The sequence below is a fragment of the Schistocerca piceifrons genome, chromosome 1 (assembly GCF_021461385.2).
Source record: "Schistocerca piceifrons isolate TAMUIC-IGC-003096 chromosome 1, iqSchPice1.1, whole genome shotgun sequence".
NCBI classification, from domain to species: domain Eukaryota; kingdom Metazoa; phylum Arthropoda; class Insecta; order Orthoptera; family Acrididae; genus Schistocerca; species Schistocerca piceifrons.
The window spans coordinates 1,051,528,449-1,051,551,684 of NC_060138.1; the positions used below are offsets into that span (position 1 = coordinate 1,051,528,449).

The 23,236-nt window shown below is 41.4% G+C and overlaps 1 protein-coding gene across 1 annotated transcript in view; it reads left to right on the plus strand.

Moving 5' to 3' along the window:
• LOC124796481 (guanylate cyclase 32E) overlaps positions 1 to 23,236 on the plus strand; it is an 823,982-nt gene that overhangs the window by 140,200 nt on the left and 660,546 nt on the right. The window lies entirely within an intron of this gene.

Sequence of the window (23,236 nt, forward strand, 5' to 3'; positions counted from 1 at the left end):
CCATAGGTGGTAAATCATTGGAAGCGGTAACGACCGTAAAATACTTAGGAGTTACTATCCGGAGCGATCTGAAGTGGAATGATCACATAAAACAAATAGTGGGAAAAGCAGGCGCCAGGTTGAGATTCATAGGAAGAATTCTAAGAAAATGTGACTCATCGACGAAAGAAGTAGCTTACAAAACGCTTGTTCGTCCGATTCTTGAGTATTGCTCATCAGTATGGGACCCTTACCAGGTTGGATTAATAGAAGAGATAGACATGATCCAGCGAAAATCAGCGCGATTCGTCATGGGGACATTTAGTCAGCGCGAGATCGTTACGGAGATGCTGAACAAGCTCCAGTGGCGGACACTTCAAGAAAGGCGTTACGCAATACGGAGAGGTTTATTATCGAAATTACGAGAGAGCACATTCCGGGAAGAGATGGGCAACATATTACTACCGCCCACATATACCTCGCGTAATGATCACAACGAAAAGATCCGAGAAATTAGAGCAAATACGGAGACTTACAAGCAGTCGTTCTTCCCACGCACAATTCGTGAATGGAACAGGGAAGGGGGGATCAGATAGTGGTACAATAAGTACCCTCCGCCACACACCGTAAGGTGGCTCGCGGAGTATAGATGTAGATGTAGATGTAGATGTAGATCCAACTGTTTTATGACAGTGCCCCAGATACTGCTTGCGCACCATTGAATACACCCGGTGTTGAAAATACCGCGGGTGCTTCTTAGCTGTTGCTGCCATCAGTCTAACCACAACGTATTTAGACGGAGCATTTGTTAATATTACTTTGGGAATGCTGTAACGTTTGCAGTATGTAAGTTAATGTAATATATATCAATAAACACCTGTAAAGTTGTTACAGTTACTGGTTCGTTTTCCCTGTAACAGTAGAAAAATTTACAATAAATGTGTTTGAGGGTTAACGGTGTTTTGGCCTTTACATTAAGCATGTTTCACCTCTCCAGAAACGTATTTGTAAATTTATTTTTTGGAAGAAGCGCAATCCACATCCTCCGAAAAAGCAGTAGGAACGGGTGAGACAATGTCACTGGAGGGCAAAATTTCAAGTGAATGCATACTTTTTAAATGTTTCATTACACAAAAGAGGAAGAGACGCAATTTCTAGCACCTTGGAGTTAACAAACAATACGATGTATGATATCCTACGAACCAAAACGAAATAGTTACTTGCTCCCATAAATCGTTACCATTTTTAAAGCCTGCAAGTGAATAACGAAGAAAATGAAAATTCAGAATACCTTTATTAGTGTTGTAACTATACACAAAACAAAAAGTCACACAGCTTCTTCCTGAATGTTTTACACACATTGACTTGCAGTTTATTTTTGTGAGATGTTTTGATTCTCTGATGCAAAAGGAAACGAGAGCGAAAGCTGGCAAACACTAGCTGTATTATTTCAATCAATACAGAAAATCTGACATTGTTACTTTGTGCGTATTACTGAAACAGTTTGTTTTTCTTTCTTGTGCATATCGTTTCTAGGGTGCTAGTCTCTGATATAAAATAGTGGACGCCACGTATTTGTTCTTAAAACTTCTCGAAATACTTTTTGGTGAAGACGGCGCTAATCCACAACACTAAGCACAATGTTAAAAGTAAACAATTTTCAAGAACTCATTAATGTATTTTTTACTAATGTGGCAGATTGCATAGTTAAGAAATTAGTGTAACAGCTGGTAGAAAAATTTACGGATAAGTCCACTGCGATTCCCAACTTACATGTTTAACCAAACATAAGACATGCAATAGCTCGTGGGTTGCCTCTTCCTTCCACTGACCCCTTTAGTTGTGACACAATCCACAGCGCCATAGCCTCCTCTGTGAACTTCAGCCACCACGTAAGATATGCAAAGGTATCTAAAGAATAACACACTACAAGACCAATTTTCTACATCAGTTAGTTTTTCCTGTGTCAATCCGTTTTGTAATAGCGATCCATCTGTTTCATCGTTACTGTGGAACACCTGCACTTACAAAAGACCAGTCGCCATACGTGCTGTGATATCCTCTGAATTGAGGGTCAGAACGATGTGCAACCTGGCTGTGGGCCGTCCTTATCCTTTTATGCCCCACTGCCTGATTTGTTTATTAACAGATAAACAACTTTTTTCCTTACATCTCAAAGTTTACTCGAATTTAGGACTTAAAGACAGAGTAGTATTTTTATAGAGGGCAGAAGACTATAAAAATATTGAAGACAGTTTCCAGTGTTTGGAAAATGAACCCATCTCATCCTTAGTGAAAGCACCTTTTACTTAACCGACAGTAAAATAATCATTGCGCTCACATAGAGATAGATACTCCTCCACCCGTGTACACTGCATGGCTGAAGTTGCCTCTAAGTAACATCTCCTTGGTGGTGTTCCAACTGCAAACAAAGACTGTTTGTATCTCTCTATGTCTCCCAATCTTTCTTTTCCCAGTATCGTAATTTCGAGGTCTGTTCAGAAAATAACGGACCTTTGGGTCAAATGGCTCTTAGCACTATGCGACTTAACTTCTGAAGTCATCAGTCGCCTAGAACTTAGAACTACTTATACCTAACTAACCTAAGGACATAACACACGTCCATGCCCGAGGCAGGATTCGAACCTGCGACCGTTGCGGTCGCTCGGTTCCAGACTGTAGCGCCCAGAACCGCATGGCCACTCCGGCCGGCTAACGGACCTTTATTTTTTTTTAAATTTATTATTAATTGTACACAATACTAGTCCTCGTTCCCTTTAGAAATTCCCCTTCCATGTTCAAACATGCTGTTTCCGTTTCGCCAAACACTTCTGAGTAACTTTATTCCAGATAGCCTTTAAGATATGTGGCGAATTCATTTTAGTATCATCAAGACTCCATTAACGACGTCCTTCAGCACTGATTTTAATTTCGGAAATAACAAGAAATCGCAAGGAGCCAGGTCGGGCGAGTAAGGAGACTTTCCTGATCCTTAGAGTGAGAAACTAACACGTGGGTCAAGGGGATAGGAGCAAGTGGGCAAAATTTTTCGTGTTAAAGCGTGCGGGCGCATTGTCTTGGTGCAAGAACCATGTGTTGTTTCGCCAAAGCTCTAGTTTCTTTTTGCCTATTTTTCACCCGTTGCAAAACGCCTTGACAGTGTACATAATTTTTCTAATCCTATGAGCCATCAGTTCAAGTCGAGGATCGTTGTACATTGACTGTCGACCACTTAAATCGTGAAAACCATTTGTAACATTGCGTACGACTGTGAGCATCATCTTTGTAAAGTTGTTTCAAATACTGAGTAGTTTCTGTAAAAGTTTTTTCCCGATTTTTACACTGCATCGTTGCCCCAGAAAAACGTAAATTTCATACTTCGCCACTAAAACTGAAACATACTGCACTCACGAAAACTTAACGAGATATCAACACTCCCAAAACAGATTGTTACAAAGGAGGTAATCCGCAGTGCAGTCCTGCCAACCGCAGATTACCAAATTCATTCGTTGGTGCGTAATTCACACTGTTCGGTTATTGTCTAAACAGGCCTCTTATAACTGGAGGTACATTACAGAAAAAATGTTGCAAGTATACTTTGAACCACCTCCCGTAGAAAGACAAGAATGGCAAATGTGTCCTCTTTCGAAGACTGATAGAAAAGTGGGGTACCGGGTGTCTCAGTTCTCATTCCGCTTCTTCTTGTTTTTCTTCTTCTTCTTCACTTCACTTTTAGGCCAGTTGCCAGTTACGGTGCTCCATCCCGGATTTTGTCTTCCTATATTTCTCCTACCAGTGCGTTTATAACTGAGAGCCTTTATCGGGATCTCTCGCCACCCATACGGTCTACAAGTTTCTTCCATTTTCTCCTATTCCTTTTTTTTATACATTCCCAAATCATTCCTTTTATCTTCATCTCTTTTTCTATCTCAATTTTACACCCTTCTACTCTACTTAAAAATCTCATTTCTTGACGTCTTGTTGCTGTCCATGCTTCACATCCATAAACAAGGGTTGGTACTGCTATTATTTTATAAAACTTCAGCTAGTTTTCTTTCATGGCTTTATTCTGCAAACATTTTACGATGGTCCCGCATATGAAAGTACAGTTATTCAATTTCTCGTCCACGTCATCGTTATATTCGTAAGTGATGTCGCTCGCTAGATATGTAAAATATTTCACTTGATCCAGGATTTTATTATTCGAGATTATTTTAGATCATACGGGTAGTCTGCCCTGAAATGTTATCACTTTCGTTCCTTCTACCGACAGTGTTAGGTTGTAATATACTGTAACTAATACTCTTCCATGTAAAAGTTATCTTTATTCTCTTTATCAGAGTTATGTCATCGGCACGCAAAATTTCATTTACTCTAGTGTCACGATCTAAAAGAACTCCATTTTTGTTCAATTTTCTATTGGCTGATAACTTTATTTTGATGACTGTTAGAGAAATACAACATCCTCGTCGTACCTTTTTGATTGTGTTCATTGGCTTTGTTGTTATGTTCCCCACATCAGCAAGGATTTCGATGAGCGTGAATGCCGGCCGTTGTGGCCGAGCGGTTCTAGGCGCTGCAGTCTGGAACCGTGCGACCGCTACGGTCGCAGGTTCGAATCCTGCCTCGGGCATGGATGTGTGTGATGTCCTTAGGTTAGTTAGGTTTAAGTAGTTCTAAGTTCTAGGGGACAGATGACCTCAGATGTTAAGTCCAATAGTGCTCAGAGCCATTTGAACCATTTTTTGAGCGTGTGTAGACTCGCAGTAGCCTTTATGAGGAAAGATGGGTAATCTCGTTCAGCCATGATATTCCACAGCATTTCTCTATTCACATTACAGAACGCTTTCTCAAAATCCAAAAAAGCAAGATGGGTTTCCCTGTCGAACTCTTGTGTCTTTTCTGAAACCCGATTTCTCTTAAGATAATAGCTTTCTATGATATTTCTAAGTCCTGCTTTCAGAATTTTGGCATATAATTTATGGGCTGAATCCAGGAGGCTTATTCCTCGATAGTTATTACATTTTTAATCGTCCTTTTTAAAGATAGATAGTACTTCGACTCGCAGCCAGTCCTTTGGTACCTTCTTATTTCTCCAACATTGATTAAATATGTGAAGACTTCTTAGATGTAGGAATAGCCCTTGATATTTCCACAGTTATGTGTTAATACCAGCTAAACCAGTGGCTTTCCAATTTTTTGTAACTTCTAAGTCTTCCGTCGGTTCCCTCCTATCGATATCGTCGAGGCCTCTTGTACCATTCAGTTCAGGAAATGCCAAATTCCACTTTCATCGCCAAAATTTTTGACAAGCGAACATATCTGCGCTTTTTAAACACAGAACACTCTAAGTCCTTTTACCCCGTCTCGCTTTTTAGTGAAATTATACTATGTCGTCGTTCTATAAAAACTGGTGAGTGTATTTATTCATATTAAAACTGTAATCGGCTTTAACGCTGTGAACAGATTCATACCGCACAGAGGTAACGGAACAGCTGCTCACGGATCACTGACTCGAAGAGAGGAAAATATAAATTTATTTGCACAGCCTGGCTGAAAGAAGCAATTCGTTGATAGGGCACACCATGAAGCAGCGAGGAATCGTCAATTCTCAAATAGTAGCAAGTCACGTTGGCGGGAGGAAGGCGAGGGTAAAAACTGTAGATAGAGGCCAAAGCTCTAATAAAGTTAGCAGGTTCAAATGGATGTAACAAAGAATACTGGCGGAGTAACATCCACAGCTGAACGTTCTAGTAGGGATTGAAAATCCCGCTTCAACTGTATGGCTTTTTTATTTTTCAATGCGTCAAACACGACTGGCTTCTCGCTCTTCGGCGCCCTTCATCAGGTGTGATACTGAAAATAAAGAAGAGACCGAAGCTAATAATAATTTTTACAAGCACTAGCACACTTGAGAAAATAACAAAGAAGTACCATGTAACATTATAAATACCAGCGGTCAGGCTAACTGCAGTAAAACGTAAGTCAATGCCAAAGCGACACTAGACACTACAGCGGGTAAAGAGGTAAAGAATTAACACCAGGCCACTTGCATTTAGTACACGCGAAATGTCTTCGTTGCTGTGTAATGCAATGACAAGAATGAATATTTGTGTTGGACTGGGACTCGAACCCGTATTTCCCGCTTATGGCGAGCAGCCGCCTTACCATCTGGCTATCCGAACACGACTCACGGCCAGACTCAAACTTCATGTCGTCAGCCATATGTCTAAATCTGCACTCGTACATCTGTTATATTTATTCCCATACAGAGTTACTTGAAGGTCGCTTGCCCGGTGTCGGCGGATAAGTACGATATATGAGTGCCTGTGATATTCCGAATTAATATGCATTGTTCCTTCGCACATGCATGCATTTAGTGTTGCGGCTTTGAGGGCCACGGTGTACCACCAGCAAGCGCAGAACACGGAGTATCGTAGACGAGGGAAGAAGTAAACAGATAAACTAGATTTGCAGTAGTACTGTCGTCTGTTGACGGGAAGAATAACGTGAGTCTAACTAGCCCGGTCGTTCACAATTTTAATTAATGGTTCACAAGGAAAAAACTTACAAAAAAAAATTGCTCGAAAAGTGTTTATAGTACATACGAGTAATAAAGGAACATACCGGAACAGGAGCCGTACAGAACAGTAGTAAAACTCCTAACTGAGAGCCTGCGACTTCAAGCTTATGCATAAAACAGTAAAACTAAATGAATTTCTTTTTTTATTTCATGAGTGGAGCGCAAATTTTATTTTCGTGGGTACGCCAAAGGCGACGTGTAACAACGTGCCGTAGTCATGAGCTAAAGGAACAAGTTGTGACCGCGACCGGAACGATCACGGGGTGGCCTGGAAAGCACGGCGGGACCAAACGGAGAGCGGACCGCGAACAAACAAACGAACGGGAAGGACGGACACGAAACAACGACGGACGATGGAGAGAGACCTTACGACGACAACACGCAAGAAGCAACAGAGTGACAGAGACAACCAAACGAATCCAAGACGTCCACTATTACCGAAAACATAGAACGATAAACACGCTGTCTGTAGTCGAGGCGATGTGTCGAGACTCACGCAACGAGTAGATTCGCTCCCAGAATTTTGTTTTTTTTTCCTTATCGAGTTTCGATTCCCCCAGAAGGGGGCGGGCTGGCAGCAGCTTAGTATGCCGCTCTTCAGCCTACAGAATTTGTTTTAAAAAGATGAAAATAATAAACAACAAAAACAGGCGATAAAATCGGCGACTTAAATGGTAATAAGCCGGAAAAAAAGTGGAACTTAAAACCTAGAAACAAAGGGATGATGATGCTAATTAAATACATATTAAGCAGACAGGTAAAATAATAGACAGACAACTAAAAAAACACGACAGTCTGGTTTCTGTTCGCAAGAGACATAACATTCACACCCAGCGACAGCATGATTTCTGTTCGCAACACTTTGGAATGACGAACAACACTGAACATTCACTTGAACACTGCACTAAAAAGTTGCCAACATGACATACCAAAGCCGAGGGCAGATGGGGGGAACCTGGACAGATGATGGGAAAATAAAAAAGGGGGGATCGCTGGCTGACACGAAACAACGACGGACGATGTAGAGACACCTTATGACGACAAGACGCAAAAAGTCTATCGGGGGCGCCGCTATTGGCCGCTGGGACCACGTGTTCCACAGTGGCGCCCCCACACTAAATGCGGGCCAGGACGCGCGCGCTGCCACAGCTTACGGCGCGATGGTGCAGAGACCTCTAGGGGTGTTCGACGCGGTGCGCGGTACCAGAGAACATAAGCGTGTGTCATTCCTATTAAACAAAAATCTTGTTACTAAAACATATAGAAGGTAGTTAAACCTTGAAGTCCTCGTTGTCAAAAGCCCGTACACTACTTAATACTTAGCAGACCTAGCAATAAAGGGACACATTAAAAATAGGAGGAATACAGGAAGATAATAAAACTGCTCACCAAAAACTGGCGAATCAACAAGATTTACGTAGGATAAGGCGTGAGACTATTACATTTTACATAATGACTGACAGGTAAATTTTATTAAAGTGAGGACAAATATAGTGGCGCACACCAACATGCCGTAGTCATAGGTTAAAAAACTAAAATTTGCAAACTTCTGTTAACAGAGGATGTTATACAGCCGTGCAAGATAGAAACTTGGTGGACCTTGAAGTCCTCACAAAGGGGACTAGGCATATGCTGTTTTGTAGGTAACCCTAGTTCAGGATTCAGTCACTTGTTTAATTTAAGTATCACACATGATGATGGGCATGTAATAGTCCGAAACAGTCGTGGTCTAAGCGTTTAAATACAAAAAAACCTTACTGGTGAAGCGGTACTTTCAGTCTCTACCAAATAGAAGTAGGTTGCAGTAGTTATTCAGAGATGAAGGATCTTGCACAGGGTAGACGAACCTGGAGAGCTGCATAAAACCGGTCTTCGCACTGAAGGCCAGAGAAATACAACAATACAAGTCCCTTACTGGACAATAACACATGAAATGGCAACAGTCACAACAATTTTTAGTATTGCTAAGTGTGTAACTGAATAATTTGTACTCTACAACCACTTCCACCACTCTGTAAATTAAGATCAATGGACGATGCACTGAGTTTTAATGGCAAAATACCTAGAGCCTACACTGCAAAATGATTGATGAAATTTACTACCTCCTCCCACATTCATGATATGAGATACTCTGATTCATACGAAAGGGTTCCGACAGATTTTCTTCCCGCGAATCATTCTCAAATAGAACGTACAGGAGAGAAATCATACTAGCGCGTTATGTACCCTCTACCATTGGCTGTAACTGGTTTGTGGAGTTTAGCTGTATACACTGACGAACCAAAACATTATGACTGCCTGCTTAATGTAGTGTTGGTTCAATATGGAAATTTGTGGAAACTGCTAAGGTCATCGGTCCCTAAGCTTACACACTGTTTAATCTAACTTAAAGTAACTTACGCTAGGGAAGACACACACACACACCCATGCGCGAGGGAGGACTTGAACCTCCGACGGAGGAGGGGGGTGGGGGGTGGGGGTCCCGCTCGGACTGTGACAAGACGCCCCGCGCGGCGTGTTTGTTCACCTTCGACGCTCAATACAGCAGCGATTCTGCATGGCACGGATTAGTCAGGTCCTTAGCAGGTTTCCGGAAGTATGTAGCACCAAGTCTCTACGCACAGGTCACGCAGTACCCCTAAGTTACCGGATAGTGCTTTGTGGGTGCAGAACTGCCGCCCGATGAGTCCCAGACGTGTTCTGTCGGGTTGAGATCGGTCAAATTTTGTGGCAAACATATCAACGTGAGTGCACTGTCGTGCTCCCCTAACTACTGTATCATCAATACGGCCTTACGCCACGAGCAGTTATCCTTCAGGAAGTGTCCATCGCTTTCGTGGAAGACATGAAACATGAAGGGATGCAGGTAAAAGCCAGGAAGACCACAGCAGTCATGGTGTCTTACATTATTGACTCAGATCCCATGGAAGCCCCACGAAGCGTAATACTTCCCACTATCCCCCCCTCCCTCCCCACAATCTTCACCTGGCCTGTCTGTGGTTCGGTGTATGTTTTGAGCTGGGGTTCGCCTAGATGTCGGCGTAGCCATCGACCTGAAGTAATATGAAGCATAGTACACCTGACCAGGTGACACGTCCACATTGAGCCACAGTCCAATCTTGATGATGATGTGGTCTCTGCAGTCGTAACTGCCGATGTCGTTGGGTCAACATGAGAAAACAGGAATGATCGTCTGCTGCAAAGCCCCATGTTCAATAGTGTGTGCTGGACGGTGTGCACCGAAATATACCAGCACCAGCATTGTGCTTTGTCACCAGACCTACCACGGATCCCGGCCTAACCTGTTTTACAGAGCGGACGTGCTGCATTGAGGCATGGGCGTCCAAGAGCTTTACTTTATGTTCAAAAATGTTCAAATGTGTGTGAAATCTTATAGGACTTAACTGCTAAGGTCATCAGTCCCTAAGCTTACACACTACTTAACCTAAAGCGCTCGTGGGGCTTCCATGGGATCTGAGTCAATAATGTAAGACACCATGACTGCTGTGGTCTTCCTGGCTTTTACCTGCATCCCTTCATGTTTCATGTCTTCCACGAAAGCACTCTTAGAAAAAAGTGTTCCGATACTGTTACCTGAAATGCTCCTCCATGATACTGACAAGAGGGAGATTGAGTTAATAACTAAATCACTAAAGACCAAGAACTCTCATGGATATGACGGGGTATCTAGCAGAATACTGAAGTATTTTTCTATGTATGTTAGCCAAGTACTTAGCCATATATGTAACATTTTCTTTAGGAGTGGTCGGTTTCCTGACCGATTAAAATACTCGGTAGTGAAGCCACTTTATAAAAAGGGAGACAGGGATAATGTTGACAATTATAGACCTATTTCTATGCCATCGGTATTTGCTAAAGTTATCGAGAAGGTTGTATATGCTAGGTTACTGGAGCACTTAAATTCACATAATTTGCTGTCAAATGTTCAGTTTGGTTTTAGAAACGGTTTAACAACTGAAAATGCTATATTCTCTTATCTCTGTGAGGTTTTGGAAGGATTAAATAAAAGGTTGCGAACGCTAGGTGTTTTCTTTGATTTAACGAAGGCTTTTAACTGTGTTGATCACAAAATGTTACTGCAGAAGTTGGACCATTATGGAGTAAGGGGAGTAGCTTACAATTGGTTCGCCTCTTACCTTAAGAACAGAAAACAGAAGGTAATTCTCCGCAATATTGAGAGTGGTAGTGATGTTCAGTCTCAATGGGGCACTGTTAAGTGGGGCGTTCCCCAAGGGTCGGTGCTGGGGCCACTACTGTTTCCTTTTTATATAAATGATATGCCTTCTAGTATTACAGGTGATTCAAAAATATTTCTGTTTGCTGATGACACCAGCTTGATTGTGAAGGATCTTGTGTGTAATATTGAAACAGTATCAAATAACGTAGTTCATGAAATAAGTTCGTGGCTTGTGGAAAATAATTTGATGTTAAATCACAGTAAGACTCAGTTTTTACAGTTTCTAACACACAATTCAACAAGAACCGATATTTTGATCAGACAGAATGAGCTTATTATAAGCGAGACGGAACAGTTCAAGTTCCTAGGAGTTCTGATAGATAGTAAGCTGTTGTGGAAAGCCCATGTTCAGGATCTTGTTCAGAAACTAAATTCTGCTTTATTTACCATTAGAACAGTATCTGAAATAAGTGACACTTCAACACGAAAAGTAATCTACTTCGCATATTTCCATACGCTTATGTCGTATGGTATTATTTTTTGGGGTAATTCTTCTGAGTCAAAAAGGGTATTTTTGGCTCAAAAACGGGCTGTTCGAGCTATATGTGGTGTAAGTTCGAGAACCTCTTGTCGACCCCTATTCAATAGTCTGGGAATTCTGACATTGCCCTCACGGTACATATTTTCTTTAATGTCGTTTGTTGTTAGCAATATTAGCCTATTCCCAAGAGTTAGCAGCTTTCACTCAGTTAATACTAGGCAGAAATCCAATCTGCATGTGGAATGCACTTCCTTGACTCTTGTGCAGAAAGGAGTGCAGTATTCTGCTGCATCCATTTTCAATAAGCTACCACAAGAACTCAAAAATCTTAGCAGTACCCCAAACACTTTTAAGTCTAAACTGAAGAGTTTCCTCATGGCTCACTCCTTCTATTCTGTCGAGGAGCTCCTGGAAGAGCTAAAAAATTAAGCAAATTCCAGTGTTACATTGTTGATTTTCTTTATTTAAATTTACGACTTGTCACCTGAATACGTTTTTTTTTTTTTTGTATTTCATTTTATCTGTTTCTAATGTCGTGTTATAATTTCATGTATTGACTCGTTCCATGACCATGGAGAATCTCCTTAATTTGGTCCCACGGAACAACAAATAAATAAATAAATAAATTATCCTAAGGACAAACACACAACCCATGCTGGAGGGAGGACTCAAACCTCCGCCGGTTTCTTTTATGTTATTTGTTAACTAATCTCCTGGCAGTATTAGGACCATCACCTAAACAGACGTTCTACATATTTCACGTTGCATATACAGTATTACGGCAAGCATGTTATACTAGATGTAGAAAAATAAAAGGTACAATAGCACAGATAAGAGAAACATACACAATGATTATACAGTAAAAATTTGAGGTCACAGTAACGTAGATTGTTAATGTCGAGTGGTAGCAGCAAAGAGCCTGCAGAAATGGATGTACGAGGGCTGGAAGGATGAATGTGAAACACACAGTTAAAGAATATAATGGAAGAGAATGTGGCGTGAGAAAGGAAAAGAGGAAGTAGCGTAACTGGGAGAAGCTAGAAGCATTGGCTTTATTATTTGACGGAGGGAAAGTTGCTCATATAAGTCAGTTTTGGCGAAGCACTATGAGGATAACAGGAGGAATTTAATTTTTTTGTGAAAAGTAGCAGGAGTAGACTTGCTCGAAGAGAGCGGGGCAGCTGTTTAAAGAGGCAGACAGCAGCGACGGCGAAGGCGTTTGCAAATATTTTTGCTTTATGAATCGGAACAGCTGGAACACCTTGAGTTTAAATTATGATTGCACGAAAGACGTTTATCACTAGAGCGAGGCACTGGGGCGCTTGCGCGCCGAGGAGCGGGTGAAGTAGACACGGCGTGCAGCGTGTGGTAGTCCCGTGACTTGTCCAGCCGCATCCACTCTAACTGGCCGTATGAAGCACTGACAGTCATATCGAAGAATACTGCACACGAAATTCAGACAGTCATTCACGGTTAGCTCTAGCCATCTTGTGTTTTCACTGCACGTACCACGTTGGAATACATCATAATAGCCGGCCGGAGTGACCGAGCGGCTCTAGGCGCTACAGTCTGGAACCGCGCTACCGCTACGGTCGCAGGTTCGAATCCTGCCTCGGGCATGGATGTGTGTGATGTCCTTAGGTTAGTTAGGTTTAAGTAGTTCTAAGTTCTCAGGGACTGATGACCTCGTAAGCTAAGTCCGATAGTGCCCAGAGCCATTTGAACCATTTTTACATCATAATAGTAGAGGTTCGTTAAAACGAGTTATTTCCCGAGTTTGCGTTTCACATCCAGTGGAAATAAGTCCCTAAACTTTTTGATGGCATAGAGGCAAGCGGGAGTCTTCCGGCATGTGGGGACCCTCCGCCCCATTTACATATGGTTCAAATGACTCTGAGCACTATGGGACTTAACTACTGAGGTCATCAGTCCCCTAGAACTTAGAACTACTTAAACCTAACTAACCTAAGGACATCACACACATCCATGCCCGAGGCAGGATTCGAACCTGCGACCGTAGCGGTCACGCGGTTCCAAACTGACGCGCTTAGAACCGCACGGCCACACCGGCCGGCCCCCATTTACATATTTCTCCTAAATTACACCCAAGTCCTTGACTGCTTTGTGAAATATTATTGGTATGCCACCAAGTTGGATAGGAGACAACTGATCGTGGTATTCTGAACTAGTTAATTTCTGATGGGTTACTAAGGTTATTTGTACCTGTTTTTTTAATTTAGTTTTTGTCGATGGTACAGTTGGCGCCAGATGATCATTCGTGTGGGCAATGTCAGTAATTCTTCAGGGTATTTTTGTTTTCTAGTTGCAACTACAAAACTCAGTTTATTTTTTTTTTATTTATTTTTTTTTTTATGAGACGCGTTTCGCTTTACTGAGGTAAAGCGTCATCAGTGGATTGTAATTAAGTCATTTACATTTTGATTTGCTTTTAGATCGAAAAACAGTTCGTTAACAATACGTTGGTTTGTACTTATTGTGATTTTCGCTTGATTTCTCGCTTACAGCGGGAAAGACAGCCTGCTAGCATATCGTTGACGTTTTTATGTTTTTCTTCTTTAGACATTGATAGTTGTGATCGAATTTTTAGTTGTTCTGCAGCGCCATGCATTTCATCCTTCACCCCCTCCCACTCTCACACCCAACTTCCTCCCCCTCCTAATTTCAATTATTTGCTCCTCACCTTCTCCTCCAACTCACACTCCACCACACTGCTATAAACTTATATCCACTAATCATGGTTTCTCCCCCACCCCCCAAGCAAAAACTATTACACAGTATATAAGTACACAGCAACACAATTAAATAGAATTACACGCATACAATAATTTAAAAAAAAAGAATGATTGTAGGTCAACCACGAACTAGTGGCAAGGTTATGTTGGCAACACTACAAAACACAAACCACAACACATACTTGGAAGTAAAAAAACAGACAGAAAACAGTGGTGTTAGAAAAAGAGTGGTGTGAGAAACGTAAGAAATGCATAGTGCTGGAGAAAAACTAAAAATTGGACCATAACTATCAGTGTCTAAAGAAGAAAAACATCAACGATGTCCTGGCAGACGGCATTTCGCGATGTTAAGAGAAAAATCAAGCGAAAATCACTAACTTATTGTTAACGAACTGTTTTTCGATATAAAAGCAAATCAAAATTTAAATAACTTAATTACAGACCACTGAAGATGCTTTACCTCAATAAAGCGAAATGCGTCTGGTGAAAAATATACACGCATTTTCTAGTTGCAGCGACAGGACTAAATTCCCTCAAGAATTATAAATCAACTACAGACTACATGGCCACAAAAATGAAGAATTTAATGGCAGTAATATTGAGGTCTGGTACTTAGATGAGGATCGAGACCGTCAGCGTAAAAGTGATGTTTTCACCTGGTCGCCTACCTGTGATTTCACCGTCCTTCAACGATTTTCCATAACCCATCACGAACGCAGTTCACGAAGAGCAACCAGCTTTGCCCATTCCGAGATGCTTGTTCCCTGGCACCATGGCCGTTAACAACCAGCCCCTTCTAAAATTCCGTTACGACGGATTTCCTTATTTTCAGCCCCTATCGTCACTGAAATGATTCCCCATTTGTCTTTGCCCCGGTTATACAACTTCCCCACCGCACCACGAACCCTAACTCAACCAGATGGAATACAGCTTCGCGGAGAGCAGTGGTCATGATGTTTTCGCTCGCATGTGTACATGTTAGGCTATCCACACGTCAGATAGGGAAGTTTAACTTAGAGCATACTATGCCGCTTTTCGGTTGATTATGTACTGGTGCATCAGTTCACACCCCTAAATTCCCGTCATAGTCATTTGACTAAAACAGTAACACTGAAGACGTGCCAGTTGTCGAACGGTCGTAAGTTAGCAAATGGTTGACCAGACACTGAGGTACACAAAAACACTTTTTCTTCTCCAGCAACAGCGAATGTTCTGATTGTCCTTCGGACTGCTTAAGAAGATACCGGTAGCTATTACTCGCTATGCAAGACTATTGCAACACTTGCTACCTTATCTCCACTTTTTCTGTCGTTGAATCTTGCAGAAAATCGCAGGTGGCAGTTGTGCACCACTACACAAACGCAACGCTGACACGCAGGGCTTCAGAATGGTACCACTGGGCGCAGCTGAAATCTTCACCTCTTAGTGACAGTCGTGGGAGCCAGAATTAGTTACTTTATTGCTTGGATGCAGTCCAGTGTTGGGTAATCGGTGTTCCGCAACTACTACGCTTCCCCCGTATTTCATTTCAGTATTTGTGTGTTTCTAGGCCTAGTGCTTTTTCGTAAGCGGCTATTATGGTTTTCATAGCGTAACAGTTGTAAACTTAGTGCCTCCATTCACGCCAGAATTTCCGTATACAGAAGGGATTTTTCATTTTACAGTGTGTGTTGGTTTTGGTACTTCCAGACAGACAGAAAAAGTGTGGTGTAGAGAGCAACGTAGGCAAATGGTAGCGGTTTAGGAAGAAGCTGTGAGCTAGTCTTTCAGTTCCGTATAAGATATTACATTTGTCGTTACACTTCACACTATGTGTTATAAAGCTGTTGGTTAATCTATACTCTGATGAGATCATGTACACTACTCGCCATTAAAATTGCTACACCACGAAGATGACGTGCTACAGACGAGAAATTTAACCGACAGGAAGAAGATGCTGTGGTATGCAAATGATTAATGACCAGTAGTGTAGAAAGTATCTTACTACCAAACCGCTTTATTCCGAGAGCTTTCCATACAACGTGGCTGAGTGCTAGAAATGCCGCCTCTTATAATTGGCTTGTATGCTCTCATTATTCGCTTAAGAATATATTAGTCCTCTTTCAGCACACCGATTACTGTGCGTTATCTGTTCTTGTCCGCGTGACCCACTCATCTTTCGATATGCAAGTCACTGGAAAGTCTCGTGGCGTTTCCATGAGAGTATCGCGAAATACTTCATTTTTTTTTTTGTTACCAGGAACTGTTCACCAAAGTTCACAATATTGTTTTCTCTTCTCCATTATTGTTTCTCAGAGCTATACTAATGTTTTAAGTCATAAAGAATTTGCACAGTTGTTATTATGGCATCAGGTACAAAAATCGTTTAAGAACGGTTTTCTTGTTACAAAATATTTGCATATGACCGTTTAATGTGATCTGCATGTAGCTAATCTTAATCATATATTTTAATTAGTGCCTTATTCTTACAGTAGGTATGAGCCGACTAAATTATTCGTATACACACTTTTGTGTCTGTGTTTCTTCATACAATTACTCAGCTCATTCGCGGCCATCAACACAGATGTAAAGAGAGGGGCAAGCATCAGCTAACAGAATCTGAATGACATCCACAGATTTACCGCCTCGGCAAGCATCTATTTTACTGTCCATGAAGCTGGGAGCGATAAACACATTCACCCACAGTTTCATCAACGCCGCAGGCGGAGCTAGATATAGTATTCCATGATACAGGATATAGAGATACTACACGAACAAAATTCAACTGTATGTGCACATGTTGGAATAAACGACATTTTTACGATAGGTGAAATATAATACGACAATTTACTTTTTTGCCAATGAACCTACCGCTCAAAACAACTTAAGAATTTAGAAATGCAAATAAACATTTACTTTATAATATTAAAGGGCATGTCATAAAAGCCACACTTTAAATTTAGTCTTAACTGATACACGTTTGCATTAAGATATAAAAACAACACTTGCAGGAGAAGAGTGAGGCCATAAATTATTCAAATGTAAGTCTAAGACGCTTTCACAAAAGTACCAAATTTTTACACAGTCGTCTTTGATCACCAGTTACATTTATTGCACTGGACCATAAAGCAGTTAAATCTAAAGTGAACAGCTGTTTTTTGCATGAACAGTTTCCAGAGTACAACAGTGGCGTTAAGTCGGTATCTGGCCGTAAACTTGCTATTACACGATCGACTACGATACTGTTCTGATTCATCAGGGTTTTCATGATCGTCAGCCACTGTGGCCGAGCGTATCTAGGCACTTCAGTTCGGAACTGCGCGACCACTACGGTCGTAGGTTCGAATCCTGCCTCGGTCATGGATGTGTGTGATGTCCTTAGGTTAGTTAGGTTTAAGTATTTCTAACTTCTAGGGGACTGAAGTCCCATAGTGCTCAGAGCCATTTGAACCATATATCCCTTCCTATCAGGTAGCAATCGCTGTGGGAATAAGAACCGGCTGGATGTCGTAGTTCAGGAGATTATCGGGTGATAAACAATGAGATACGTGAAAAACTGCCACATCACGCATGACGTTTAAATTTATTACTTCTTTGTTACCAACTCAAATTGCAACACATTTCGCTGACAGTGTCCACATATGCCACAGAATGAACCTACAAAATTACGTCATTGTATGGCTAAGACCAGGTGATTTGATGTCATAGACACTCATTGTGAGATGCGTGAAACAATGAAGCATTGCGCATAACGTTTAAATTTATTACTTCTTTGCTACTGACTTTGTTCATAACACATTTTGCAGACAGTGCCCACATATCCTGCTGAATCTACCGTCACAAATATATCACTGTACGCCACATAGTTAAAGAAATATGACGTCAGAAACACTGAGCTGCGTGAAAAATGTATGGCTATTAATACATTTATTCTTTGCTACTAAGACACTCCTACGGTCAAGTCTACTTGAGAAAATCCGTGACACCTGGCAACGCTTTTAACACTTTCAACAGCCAAGCGCAAACGGCTGTCGGCGAAAACAACAGCCGTCTACAGAGCTACGAAGAGGCGTCGCCGTAGATATGTTTTCGATGTCGAGTTGTATTTCTAGACATGTAATTGAAAATATTGTTTATAATAAATTTCTGATTTAAATAAACATTACAGAGAATTTGTGTTTTTACACTATGTTTCTTAATTAGGATCTGTACTTGTACTTTTGTACATTATGCATATTTCTTTGTGCTATTGTTTCAAAATTTCAAAGATGTTTTCACGAATACATGGAAATAAAATTGTTCCGATATTATTCGTCCAATACATTTCATTTTTTGTTTTCGTTTCTAACGCAAAACTAGGAAAATGAATACCGGGGCAATGCCAGGTTTTCCAGCTAGGACCAATAAGGATCTTGCCATGTCCTGGATGTTCACTTACAAAGGTTCGTGTAAGGAGAAAGCCACCCACTTCACATGATATGAAAACATTTTATAGATCGTTTTGACTTGTATTATAGAAGAATCTTAGAGAAAAACGTTGTCTTCCACTCATATCACGAAGAAATTTGATTAAAAAAAAAAAGTTTTGTTGGCTGTGTTTGTAAGTATCGATTTATCGCAATGTATCGATTTACTGAGATGTAAGTTTTAAGTGGTTATTTGTGTAACATATCGACTGGAAAGATTTTAGCTTTCGCAGATACGTTTGTAAAGGTTGGACACATTAGAGGATACATTGTCTAGGAGTATTATGAAAAGCATTGTTGAGTGAAATAGCGTGCGGTAGGCAAAACAGCACGAGCTGGGAGAGGGAGTCGTAATCGAATCTTGGGGGAGATGTGGCGGTGAGCGGTTGTTTAGTTGAGTAGCTCTTGGCCAGAACAAATGGTTGCCTTTTTAAGATGAGAAAATTTTAGAAGGTTAGAAACACTAAGATTGAACATTGGAGGAAAGAGTTTTGTAGTTTAATTTTAACTCAGAATCAACTCAGCAAACAAAAGTATTTGTGGCATTGCTTTGCGTACATTCAACGATTAATTGTAGTTTGTTAATTTCTGTTGTTCAGTGATTTCGGGTGATTAGTAAAGGAGACAATTTGTCAGGAATTTTTGTCGAAGATGTTAGCAAGTTCCATCAACTTCTGACAGTTAAAAGGAGATTTTCATTTAATAAATAAAAAGTAAAACTAATGGCTGTTTTATTCTTTAATACCATTTGATTTCTGTGATAGGGCTGAAAAGACTGAATAATTTCATCAAAAGCAGTTTAAATGTTAGATTTGGAATTCTGAGAAAATTAAATAAGTTCTGATTGCATTTTATTTTTCGTTTATAATCATACTTTCCCGTTTATTAAATGACATACATTTTGAATGCAATAGGTGCTAAGAGTATAGTTAGCAAATGAACAGAACGACGAGTGGATCGAGTGTTTTCTTTCATGAGAAGAAGCAAATTTTATCATGCAGTGCAGCACTTTACTCTTTCAGCTTATTATGTCGCAACAGCATAGTCATTGCAGCTACGCCGATGCAGAACAGAATCGAGAGTCCGTTGTAGATGAGACATTACCAGGACCTAATTACACAACTTACCTGGAAGATTTCCTTGTTGCGTGCAGCGAAATAAATTAGACGTGAACACATTCTCGATACGTAATGTATAGCCACTGTGCATGAGCATTTCCGCGACAAGGTTAGTTTCGTTTTTTACTGTCAATATTCAAATTTCCTTTCATTAGAATTATCCAAATTATATAATTTTCATATTACTAGATACTTGCCGCAATTTTCCGTCATAAAATATTTTTCATTACGTACTGTACAGAAGCCCAATGTAAAAGTGTGCTCCAACGTGACTCACATAAATGACATCACGCGTCTGCTCGAAAGTTTCCTCTGGCTGTAGCATGGTCTTTTTTGTAAGGTATATCTTTCCTGCTGCGCTGCTGCGGTATATCTCACTCTTGTTACAGCTAAAGATACGAGTCGTTTCGTGAAATGTGGAGAAGAAATGTGGCAGTTAGGCAGGTAGTGGCTTCTCTTCTTTGATGTCTCCTGGTAAGTCATATTACTTGGTTGTGTTGTGCGCCAGTACGTCCTTTTAACCAAATGAAACTAACGATCCCGAAACGTCATACACAAGAGATCTCCACTTCACTAAATTGAAGCTTGTTTCTATGAAAACCGTTTCCTGGTCATGTAAAAGAGCTGTTCAACATCAGAACCGTTACTGAACTGGAACATCTATGCTTCAGTGCCAGTGTCTCGGTGCATCAATATATGTATTTAACCTGTAGGACCTAAAAAAAAAAAAAAAAATCTTATTTTGCTATCAGCTTCACGTTCTGAAAAACAGAACATGTCAACTCTACTCATTCACAATGAACTGATCATTATAGTGACTTACTGAAAAGGATTTCTCTTGGACGTGAATGCAAAAATAATTAGGCACAGAACAAAGTACAGAAGGTACTCAACCTATCTGTGACTAAAAGATTAAGCCCCCTTGTAGGAAGACGTACAAAAATCTACTTTTGTAAGAAGTCCATAAGTGGATTCTGCCACATATATCTCATATAGAGTTTACAAAACCGGTCTGTCAGTACTCTCGTACACCTTCGTTTTTAGGGGTTTTGATTTCATTATTTGTAATTCGCACTGAGATTCTACAACTTACTCTTCGCTTAAATCAACTAAGGTCTCTGGAAAACGATTTCGGTACCGTGCAAATTAGAGTCTTTACGCTTTTACTAAATAGAAAAAAATGATGTCCGCTTTGTTGTTTGTTCAGCTGTCTGCTTTCTTATTACCATGAATAATTTTCAGGAATAGATCAAACAAAAAAAAGGATGGTTCAGTTTCGTTAAATGATTCTATGGAATGTTGGTCAAAGGCGAACTGTGTTACCACTAAATCCTCCGAATAAAAATCTGTCTTTTCCTTGTAAACCACGGGTAATGTCTGCACTATATATACACTGAGGTCAGAGAAACCATGGGATAGCGATATGCATTAAACAGCTGGTGGTAATATCGCGTACACAAGATACAAAAGGGCAGTGCGTTGGCAGAGCTATGGTTTGTACTCACGTGATACGCGTCAAAAGGTTACCGAAGTGATTCTGGTGGCACAACGGGAATTAACAGACTTTGAAGGCGTACCGGTTGTTGCAGCTAGGTGCGTGAGATATTCCATTCCGGAAATCTTTAGGGAATTCAATATTCCGGGATCCACAGAGTCAAGACTGTGCCGAGAATACCAAATTTCAGGCGTGAGCCCTCACCGCGGAGAACGCAATGGCCGACGGCTTTCACTTAACGATCGACGACAGCGACGCTTGCGTAGAGCTGTCAGTGCCGACAAGACAAGCAACACTGCGTGAAGTCACCGCAGAAATCACTGTGGAATGTACGACGAACATACCCGTGAGGACAGTACGGCCAGATTTAGCTTTAAAGGGCTATGGCAGCAGATGACCGATGCGGGAGTCTTTGCTAACAGCACGTCAACGCCTGCAACATATATCCTGGGCTCGTTACCATATCGGTTGGACCATAGATGACTGGAAACCGTAAGTCCCAATTTCAGTTGGAAAGAGCTGATGGTAGGGCACCAGTGTGGCGCAGACTCCTCGAAGTCCTGGAACCAAACTATCTACAAGGCACTGTGAAAGGTAGTGTCCCTGAATGGTATGGTCTTTGTTTACTTGGAACAGCCTGAGTCCTTTGATCCAAATGAACCGATCATTGACCGGAAACGGTTCTTTTCGGATACTTGGAGACCGGATGCAGACATTCATGGACTTCATGTCCCAAACAACAATGCAATTTTTATGGATGACAATGAGAAAAGTCATTGGGCTACAAATGTTCGCGATTGTGTTTAGAGAACATTCTGAACAATTTGAGCATATGATTTGGCTAGCTAGATCACCGAACATGAATCCCATCGAATATATACGGGACATAGTTGAGAGGTCAGTTTGTGCACAAAATCCTACACCGGTAACATTTTACGAGCTATGGGTGGCAACAGATGCAGCACGGCTCAAGTTTTCTGCAGGGGGACTTCCAACGACTTCTTGAGTCCATGCCACTTCGAGCTGTGCAATACACAGGGCAAAAAGAGATCCGACATGATGTTAGGAGATATACCACAGCTTCGGCATTTCAGCGTAAAGGTGTTGTAAATGTCGTGTGACTAGGGCCTCCCGTCGGGTAGGCTATTCGCCGGGTGCAAGTCTTTCGGTCTGACGCCACTTCGGCGACTTGCGCGTCGATGGGGATGAAATGATGATGAGTAGAACAACACAACACCCAGTCCCCGAGCGGAGAAAATCTCCGACCCAGCCGGGAATCGAACCTGCGCCTTTAGGGTTGACATTCTGCCGCGCTGACCACTCAGCTACTGGGGGTGGACTCAGCGTAACTAAATTGTTATGTTTATTTGTAGAGTTCGAAAAATGACTGTCACAAGGTACGAACGGCTGTTCAGCAGACTGTATTGTACCTCCAATTCTTCTACACTGCCAGAAGGAAAGAAAAGAAAATAAGAAAAGAAATAAATTAGTACAGCTTCAAAGAAGACGTCGATTTTGATCTGATGACCACATGCACCATCTGGGAATATCAGATGTACTGAATAGTTTCAACATCGTCCGACAACTTCTAGCGTAGTGCCATAGCTACAAGTGGGCCAGCTGTCTCTATCCTTTGATAGGGAGTCTTCACAGCCAGAAACCTCAGTGTAGTGCAAAGGTGAAAAGAAAGCAGGCATCCATGTCACTGGTGGTTCCCACAGCCATCTCAGTGAATTTGAAAGTATGGCCATCCGAGCGGCAGGCTGGAGCTTACGAAGAACTGCTACGCGAGTTGGACGTGCTGCATCAGTTGTGCAACTACATTTGTAACAGTGGACGCGTGAATATTCTCACACCCGTGGACGAGATTCTGGACATCCACCCACCGCAGACGCCCACCAGGATCGTCGTTCTGCACAAGCAAAAAGGCAGATCGTATAGTGGAGAAGGAGGAGGTTAGAGTTTTATGTCCCGTCGACAATGATGTCACTAGGGACAGAACGTAACCTCTGACTATGGAGGGACGACGGAGGAAACCGACCGTGCCTTTTTCAAGGGAGTCGTTCCAGCATTTACCTGAAGGGCTTTAGGGACAACATGGGGAACTTCAATCTGGATGGCTAG